Below are 9,535 nucleotides of genomic sequence, written 5' to 3'. Positions count from 1 at the left end.
TCGAGCCCCGCGTCAGGCTCTGGGCTGATGGCTCGGAGCCTGGAGCCTGTTTCCGATTCTGTGTCTCCCTCTCTCTCTGCCCCTCCCCCGTTCATGCTCTGTCTCTCTCTCTGTCCCAAAAATAAATAAAAAACGTTGAAAAAAAATTAAAAAAAAAAAAAAAAACTGATAGGAATAAAAAAAATGATAGAAATAGTAAAATGTCTCTGGTAGCTTCAGTGTGAGTCTGTTGAGAAAGATTTATGGCCATCAGTCGATCTTGTGAACTCTTGTCATGTTCTTATACCCTATAAAATTCTAGTTTTCATACATTTATTGAGAGGTAGTAGGAAAAGATAAAGGTATTTTTCTGTCAAATGTTACTGGATTTGGAAAAATAGTGGAATTCTCATATGGATTCTGTATTGTCTGTTGCTACATAACACCCTTGCTACCAACTTAGCAACTTAAAACAACCCACATTTGTTATCTCCCAGTGTCTGTGGGTCAGGAGCTGGGGCACAATTTAGCTTCATCCTCTGCTGGGCTACAGTGCAGAGGTGTGAGCCGGGGCTACGGTCTCATCTGAGGCCCGAATGGGGAAGCATTTGCTTCCAGTTCACATGGTTGTTGGCAGATTCAAATGTTCCTTGTAGGCTTTTGGACTGAGGGCTTCGGTTGGCTGTTGGCTCTAAGACACCTTCAGTTCCTTTTCACGTGGTTCTCCTTAGGCCTAGCTTTACGTGATAGCAGCTTGCTTTTTCCCTAACAAGAGTGTCGTCATAGTCGTCTGCAGAGTAATTGGGAACATCTTGTCACCGTTGCTGTACTCCGTGGGTTAGAAGTGAGCCAGTAAGTCCCACCCACACTCAAGGGTGTGAGTACTAGGAAGGAGGGGTCTTGGGACCACCCTGGAGTTTGTCTGCCACAGAGTCTCACCAGTTTCTTATTTCGTATGGATTGGATTAAATTGGTTGGTGGTGGGTTATTGATGAATGATGCTGGACCTAAGACCTAGTTAATTCCTGGACCCTTGTCACATGCTGAGTTGTTACTGCATCAGACCCTTACCTCTTACAAGTAAAATACTGTATTCGGTGTCTCATTTCTAAAACCCATTTCATACCAAATAAATATAAAAATTGAACTCATAAATCAGTGAGAATAACTACAAATATTTGTTACTACAAACAAGTAACACCGAACAGCATTACCATTACACGTCACTTCAAGGTCTGCATTTCTGATGTGCTACACTGAGGGATCTCGCGATACACATGCAGTAAGGGTTGGATTACATATATCTTCTTGCTGCAAGATTGATCATTATTTAAAAACCCTTTGCTGTGAGAAACAAAATATGCAAAAACTTAAACTACAGTTTAACGAATTAATATGAAGAGGACATCCTTGTAATTGCATCTTCAAAACCTCAACATTTCCTTCTCAATTAAAACTCTCTCCTGCTCAGAGGTAACCATCATCCTGACTGGCAGTCACCTCCACTTCCTGATCATGGGCATTTTCTCCAGAGGCTTTTTTGGCAGAGATTATGTGTACGCAACACCAGTGTGTCCTGGGGAGCAGGATCAGGCTGCATGGCTCAGTCTCCTTGCAGTCAGGTGTGACCCGGGTTCCTGTCTGTGGGACGTGTGCTCAGGTGGTGTGTGCCATTTCCAGGGTAGGCCCAAAGACATGCAACTTGCTTCCCAGCCGGCCTCTTTCCTTCCACCCAGTAGGAACCCCAAACGACTCCTTTCAAACTCTGCAAATGATAACAGTGTCCTAGAGGATTGTGGAACATGTTGGAAACTGCAGTCCTGGAGGGACTTCACAAAAGATGGGTAACCAGCTGAGTACACTCACTCAGAACATGAAAGGGAAATAAACTTTATTCTTTAAGCCATTGTATTGTTGAGTCTTTTGTGACTGTAGCTTAGCTTTGTACCTTAACTCATATACCTTTTTTTTTCCCCCAGAGAGTGCACAAGTGGGGGAGGAGGGCAGAGAGAGAGAGAGAGGGAGAGAGAGGGAGAGAGAATATCTTAAGCAGGCTCCATGCTTAGCACGGAGCCCGATGCAGAGCTCAATTCCATGACCCTGAGATAATGACCTGAGCCAAAATCAAGAGTCAGACGTTAACTAACAGCCACCCATATGCCCCAACCCATATGCATTTAAACTAGATTGAAAATTGGGTTCATCTGACTTAAATTTTTCACAGTCATTTGGTGGTTCAATAATGCAGTTGAAAGTCTTTGGTAAATACTGGGGGAAGAGTTTGCAGGGTGATTTCAGGGCTGGCGGCTGACCTGCTGCTATGTGTAGGGTTATGCATATCATTAAGCATGTTTATTAGAAGATATCTCTCTTTTGTCTAAGGACCTATAAAAATCAGATACACGTTCTAGTACACATTTGTCCAAATTATTTTTCATTCTAACAGCTTAGATGTGAATGTGGTATCTTCCAGTAAAAAAAACAAAAAACAAAAAACTTTGACATTCTAAATTAATTACAATTTGAGACTCAAAAGGTAAATATTTGTGAAAATCCAGTTCATTAATTTGAACTGTGTCTGTATTGCTACCATCTGTAGAAATGTCTGTGATTTCAAGGACAGATAACATAAAACTAAATGACCAAGTAGATCTATTTTGATTGTATTCATTCTGGTCAAGAGTATAATGGATAAACATTTTGTATTTTATTTCTATTAAATAAACATAAAATCCTTATATCCAGTCACTTAGCAAGCCCTGCCAGGTGTGGGATTTCCATCCCCACCGCCCCCATGCCAGCCTCCACTGCTCCTCACTGGGGACATATGCAGTGGTGTCCTACTTGGCCTTCTTTACTGCCACTCTGGACTTGCTTTCATGCCTTTGCTCGAACTAGCTCAGCCCTTGTCCTCACCCTCTGCAGAACTCCTCTGTGGAAATACGCCATGTGCCATAGGGGCCCCTGCCGTCCCTTTGTAGTGGCCCTTTGTAGTCTTGTGTCCCACCACCGTCCCTCTCACTTTACCCCCCCCCCCCCCCAGATGGGACTGTAACTTCCAAAGGTGACATTTTCCAACACCATCCTCTACTTAACCCTTTTCTCTCTCCTTCACTCAACTGGTGAAAGCATTTTACGAGTTCTGCCCCAAATACTTCCCAGGAAGCCTTCTTAGAAGTAAGCTGCCTTGGGGCACCTGGGTGGCTCAGTCAGTTAACTGTCTGACTGCGGCTCAGGTCATGATCTCACAGCTTGTAAGTTCAAGCCCCACATCGGGCTATGTGCTGACAGCTCGGAGATTGGAGCCTGCTTCGGATTCTGTGTCTCCCTCTCTCTCTCTGCCCCTCCCCTGTTCATCTCTGTCTCTTGCTCTCAAAAAATAAACGTTAAAAAAAAATTTCTTTTTAGAAGTAAGCTGCCTTGCAGTCCTTCACAGCTCGGCTGAGAGAACATACTGTGAGGTTCCTGGGCTTATCCATAGGGTGCTTTTTGCTCTTTGAGACAGAGCAAGGTGTCCTCGCCTCTGAATGCTGCCCCCCAGGGGGCTCGGCTGTGAATTCATCTCTCAGTGATTTGGAAGAGCTTTCTACAGACAATATGTGTATGTGGAGGACTCTTCTGCTATATATGTTGTAAATGTTTTCCTCAATATTTTTGGGAGGTCTCTTTTGTTTGTAGTACTCTAGGAGATTAAAAAATATATTTTTTTAATGTTTTTATTTATTTTTGAGACAGAGAGAGACAGAACATGAGCAGGGGAGGGGCAGAGAGAGAGGGAGACACAGAATCCGAAGCAGGGTCCAGGCTCTGAACTGTCAGCACAGAGCCCGATGCAGGGCTCGAAGTTACGAACCGTGAGATCATGCCCCAAGCTGAAGTCAGATGCTTAACCGACTGAGCCGCCCAGGTGCCCCTAGGAAATTTTTTAAAAACAAAACCAAAACAAAGTCTGTAATTCCACATTAAAAAAAATTTTTTTACATGCTTCTGCACACAGGCATGTAGCATATATCTGTACATTGTTTTCTTAGTTCAGGTTTTTGTTTGTTGCTCTCCTTTCGTTGCTAACCCATGCTGACAACTTCGTATATCCCTTTTGTATCTGTGCCCGTCTCTTTCTGTGATTTTTTTTTTAATTTTTTTATTTTTTTAACACTTTATTTATTTTTGAGACAGGGAGAGACAGAGCGTGAACAGGGGAGGGTCAGAGAGAGGGAGACACAGAATCCGAAACAGGCTCCAGGCTCTGAGCCGTCAGCACAGAGCCCGACGCGGGGCTCGAACTCACGGACCGTGAGATCATGACCTGAGCCGAAGTCGGCCGCTTAACCGACTGAGCCACCCAGGCGCCCCTCTTTCTGTGATTTTAATTGCAGCTTGCGTGTGTGGCTGTGCTGTGCTGTGCTGTCTGGGCCCTCCCCCCGCTTCTTCCAACGGGATCGCCTGAGGCCTTTCTTGCTCGTGTATCGCTTTTGCCCCCCTCCTCTCAGTCCTTCTCTCCCCCCATAAGCTCCCTGTGGGCAAAACTCAGTGTGGTTCCTGGGATCCTGATCTGCTGCAGTCGGTGCTGGGAATGGTGTGAGAAAGCAGACCTGGCATCTAGGACTTCGATCATCCTCAGATCGGCACTGGTGACTCCCATCGAGTTGTAGTTGGACGAGGGATGATGGCAGTGAGGGCCGGACGCTGTGGGACAGTGTGGCACACCACTGCAGGCAACTGCAGCTGCCTGGACAGTGCTGCGGATTTACAAAGTACGAGGCAGTGGCAGACAATGGAAGTGGTGGCTGTGGCTAGGAATAACACATCCTTTGGAAAAAGACAGAGGCTGAGGGTGATGAATTCAGCACTTAAAGGCTAACTGTGGTAAGCAGAGGGCTTCCCCGGTAGTCTAAAAAAGATCACTCACAGCCACAGGACCATTGCTTAGTCCTAACACTTGTAGAGCTCTAGAAAAGGCTGGATTCTCTGCCCAGGGAGGTGTGCTACCTCGAGGTCAGGGCCTTGATGAGGAAGAGGGACTAGGCCCTGAGGTACGGGACGGGGACATCCGGATTGGCACATTCAAATCCTGAGTCCCAGATGCTTCCGGGAACTGCAGAAATGGCTGCTCCTCTGTTAAAGGCTAGTGTCCCATCACCCCGCCATTGCTGAAGACAATGCAGGATGCGTCTGGGAAAACACATGCTCCCTGAGGAGCTGCTGCCTCCCTCCCCCTTGACCATTAAGTCAACAACCTAGTCAAGAGGCACTGGACCTGTTAGGGGAGTGTGTAAGACCTGCGCCAGCCAGGTGGTCAGATGAGACAACCACTGGGTAGTGTGGACAGGGAAAGGCACGGCATGTTAACTAGTGACAGGATTGGCTACTGCGGAGTAAAGCCCTGTGAAAGGACCCAGTCAAGGCAGACACGGAGCAGCTCCCTGAGACTGAGTGTTGGAGAAAGAGGTGGAATGACTTGACCAGCTGACATACGCTGGCCTGCCACCTGCTGTCCCAGCACAAGCACCTGGGGCCCTTCAGTGGCGTGGCTGTGGGCTGGGGTGGAGGTCATGCGTGGACCCGGGTGCCTGTGCTCCCACTCACTGCGGCTGATCCAGGTACTGGCTCTGCTGAGGTCCGGCCTTCCAACACACCAAAGGCTGAGTCCCCAGTAATACCATCCTTTGAGGGAACAGTCACTCGGTGCCGAGTTGACAACACTGAACCCTTTGTGCCCCCAAAGGTGCAGTGATTTATCTGGACTGGAATCGACACGTTCCAGGCATGGGTTTCCCTTTACTGTTGCGTAGGGCCTCGGTGAGCTCTGCTACCCACAGCTCAGAGCATTTGATCCACTGATAGTCCCACAAGCATCTCACTGGACGTGGAGACCTGCCGTGCAGTCAGGGAGCTGCCGTGGGCACGTGGCTGTGGGACCCACGTGTCCCCTCAGCCACACACCCAGAAACACCACCCCGACAGAGGGTGGGATGGCCAGTGACAGGCACAGCGTGGGCCCCGGCATGGAGCAGCAACCTCCGGGGCGCAGTGTCCCTGGTGTGTACAATTAAGTACACGCTGTACCTCAGTGAGCGTTCCAGGGGCAGTGTCCCCAGTACGTATAATTAAGGGGTCTCCAAACCAAAAGGTAGACGTGGGAGTGGTCCTCCTTACCATCATTTCCAGTGCTCTAGTCAGTAAATTTGTGTCTGGCCCTCAGCACCTCTGGCCCCTGCAGATTCAGTCTTGATGGTCAGAGAGGGAGCCCACTAGGGTGCACAAGAATGCCATTCAATTTGCAGCTACAGCTGCTGCCCGGTCACTTCAGTATCCTCATGCCAAGAGACTGGCAGGCAAGGAATGGAATTCGCATCCCGCCTGGGTGCTCCGTGGTCATCAGAAGTCAGGGCTGCCGTTACCTGATGGGGCAGGGAAGCTTACCCTTGGTACCCCGGTGATAGCTCTAGTCACCTCTCTGTCTCCTTTCTAAATCCGATTCAGTGACCATGGCCTGAGGAGGGTATGGTCACCAGGGGCTTATACCTCTCAGGGATGAGGGTTTAGGAAACTCTATTGGGTAGTCTACGTACACCGGCAGAGGGGACTCTAGAATGTGTACGAGAGGAGGGACACAAATATTTGCGGCTTCGAGACCAGCCGCATTGACCAAGGGAGGCAGTCCATCCCATTAACCTTCCTTTTGGAAGTTTCCCCCCAGGGGTGCTTAGGTGGCTCATTTGGTTAAGCGTCCAGCTCTTGATCTCAGCTCAGGTCACGATCTCAAGGTTCATGAGTTCAAGCCCCACATCGGGCTCTGTGCCGACAGCGCAGAGCCTGCTTGGGATTCTGTCTCTCCTCTCTGCCCCTCCCCTGCTGTGCTCGCTCTCTTTCTCTCTCAAAATTAATAAATAAACTAAAAAAAAAATAAAAATAAAAAAGTTTCCCCCAAGGGGGCTCCTGGGTGATGTAGTCGGTTAAGTGTCTGACTCGACTCTTGATCTCAGCTCAGGTCATGATCTCCTTGTTCGTGAGTTTGAGCTCTAAAATGGGCTCTGTGTTGATGGTGCAGGGCCTGCTTGGGATTCTGTCTCTTTCTCTCTGCCTCTCCGCAGTTTGCTCTCTCTCTCTCCTTCCCTCCCTCTCTCTCTCTCTCTCAATAAACAAACAGACTTTTAAAAAAGTTTTAAAAAAGGGGGCGCCTGGGTGTTTCACTTGATGGACATCTGACTCAGTTTCGGCTCAGGTCATGATCTCAGGGTTCGTAGGTTCGAGCCCAGCTTGGGGTTCTCTCTCTCCCTCTCTCTCTGCCCTCCCTGCTTGTGTGCGCGCGCTCTCTCTCTCTCTCTCTCTCTCTCTCTCTCTCTCTCTCAAATAAGAACATTTTTTAAACAATAAAAAACTAAAATTAACAATAAAAGATTCTCCAGGAAGAGGCGCACTAGAACCTTGATGGAGCTGCTTTCAGAGTGCATCTGCAGCGAGTGGCTGTGAGCAGTGCACAGGAGCGCCTGGCAGTGTAGGACCACCGTGAGCCCTGCGGGTGCCCAGACCCCTACCCCAGCACTAAGCCAGTCATCGCCCCAGCTGCTGGGAGTGCTGTCGGCTGGCTGCTTACGACACAGCCTCTCCTGGTGGCCGCCTCAGCTGCACACCCCTTTCCCAGGACCGACCAGTCCAATGAGTGGTTGGTGCTGGGATTTAAAGGCCCAGCTCCCTTAACCCAATGGGGGATAACTCTATAGCCATCCAGGTCCCAAGCAGGCCTTTGTAGTGACTGCATCTGGGTTCTCCTCCGGTCGTGCTTCCGTACGTGTTGAACCTGAGGGCACTCCCTAGTAACCTTTCCAAACGCAAACCTTCATGTCTGAGTCGGCTCCCAGGGACCAGACCTGTGCCAGTGGGTGTCTATAACACGCTTGTGCACATAAATGAGGAGGTTTGGTCACTGGTTTCAAAAATGGGATCGTGGGGCGCCTGGGTGGCGCAGTCGGTTAAGCGTCCGACTTCAGCCAGGTCACGATCTCGCGGTCCGTGAGTTCGAGCCCCGCGTCAGGCTCTGGGCTGATGGCTCGGAGCCTGGAGCCTGTTTCCGATTCTGTGTCTCCCTCTCTCTCTGCCCCTCCCCCGTTCATGCTATGTCTCTCTCTGTCCCAAAAATAAATAAAAAACATTGAAAAAAAAAAAAAAATGGGATCGTATTTTCACAGATTCCTGTATGCATCTTCAAGGCGACTAATAAAGCCCTAAGTCATTCTTTTCAAGGGGGGTGTGTGCTTCCTGGTATGGATGGTACTTAATTTATTCATTGATTTCCCTCTTGATCGGTATCCACTTTGTTTTCAGTCTTTTGCCATAGATGTTTTGGTTTAAACCTATTTACTGTTGCATACATTTCTATGAAACAGCCAATAGTGAGGTTGTTTGGTTAGATGGTTCATACATTTTATATATAAAATGTTTATATATATAAACGCTCTTTTTATTGAGGGTATGCACTCACACGCACACACACACACACACACATGTCCTACACACAAACCATATTCCTGATTTATAACTCAACATTCCACAAGTTTAACACCCCTGTAGCCTTCACCCAGATCAAGAAACAGAACATCAGTAACACCCCGGAGGCCCATCTTTGCTACCTGTGGGCCTGTCCTTTTCTTCCCAACTCTCAAGGGTGATGCATGTATTTTTAATTTCCGTAGGTATTGACAGCTTGTTTTCCAACAAGATTCTAACTATTCACATTTTTACCACTGATGCCTGAAACTACCTCTTCCTTCCATTTCCAGTTATATTTGTTTAAATTTCTCCGACTACGAGTGAGTTTGGGTATTATATCATGATTATTTGCTCTTTGGATTTGCTCATTTGTGTATTGCTTCTTCCTATATTTTCCTCATTTTTTATTTTTTCTACTAAAAAATTTTTATGTTTATTTTTGAGAGAGACAAGAGTGAGCAGGGGAGGGGTAGAGAGAGAGGGAGACACAGAATCTGAAGCAGGCTCCAGGCTGTGAGCTGTCAGCACAGAGCCTGACGCGGGGCTCAAGCCCATGACCCATGAGATCATGACCTGATCTGAAGTCATAGGCTTAACCAACTGAGCCACCCAGGCGCCCCCTCATTTTTTAAATTGAATTGTCTTTTTTTGCAGTATATAAGAACTGTTGTATAACACAGATATTAACCCTTTATGATTTTTGTTCCGAATGGTTTTCCCAATGTATTCTTTCAGAAGTGGTGCTACTTATCCCTATTGATCTGTTTTTTCCTACTGAACTGAGATGCCATCTTTGTTCTGTAGGAAAGTCTCATAAATCCTGGGGTCAGTTTCTGGATTGTCCATTCTGTTCCAGAAATCTTTTTGACTATTCCTATTCAAATGCCATGTGGAGTTGATTGCAGTGGCTTTCTAGCATGTTCTGATAATCCAGCACGGCGAGTCTTTTATTTTATTTTTTCACTTACCTTTTGTCTGCTTTCAGATCTTTAGTATTTCGTCTGTACTTTGATGTTGTTTTTTTAATTAAAAGAGCTCGGTAGGCTCTCTAATTGGAATTGCGGTA

Source organism: Panthera onca, chromosome B1 (assembly GCF_046562875.1).
Source record: "Panthera onca isolate mPanOnc1 chromosome B1, mPanOnc1 haplotype 2, whole genome shotgun sequence".
Taxonomy (NCBI): domain Eukaryota; kingdom Metazoa; phylum Chordata; class Mammalia; order Carnivora; family Felidae; genus Panthera; species Panthera onca.
This window is presented reverse-complemented; position numbering follows the sequence as displayed.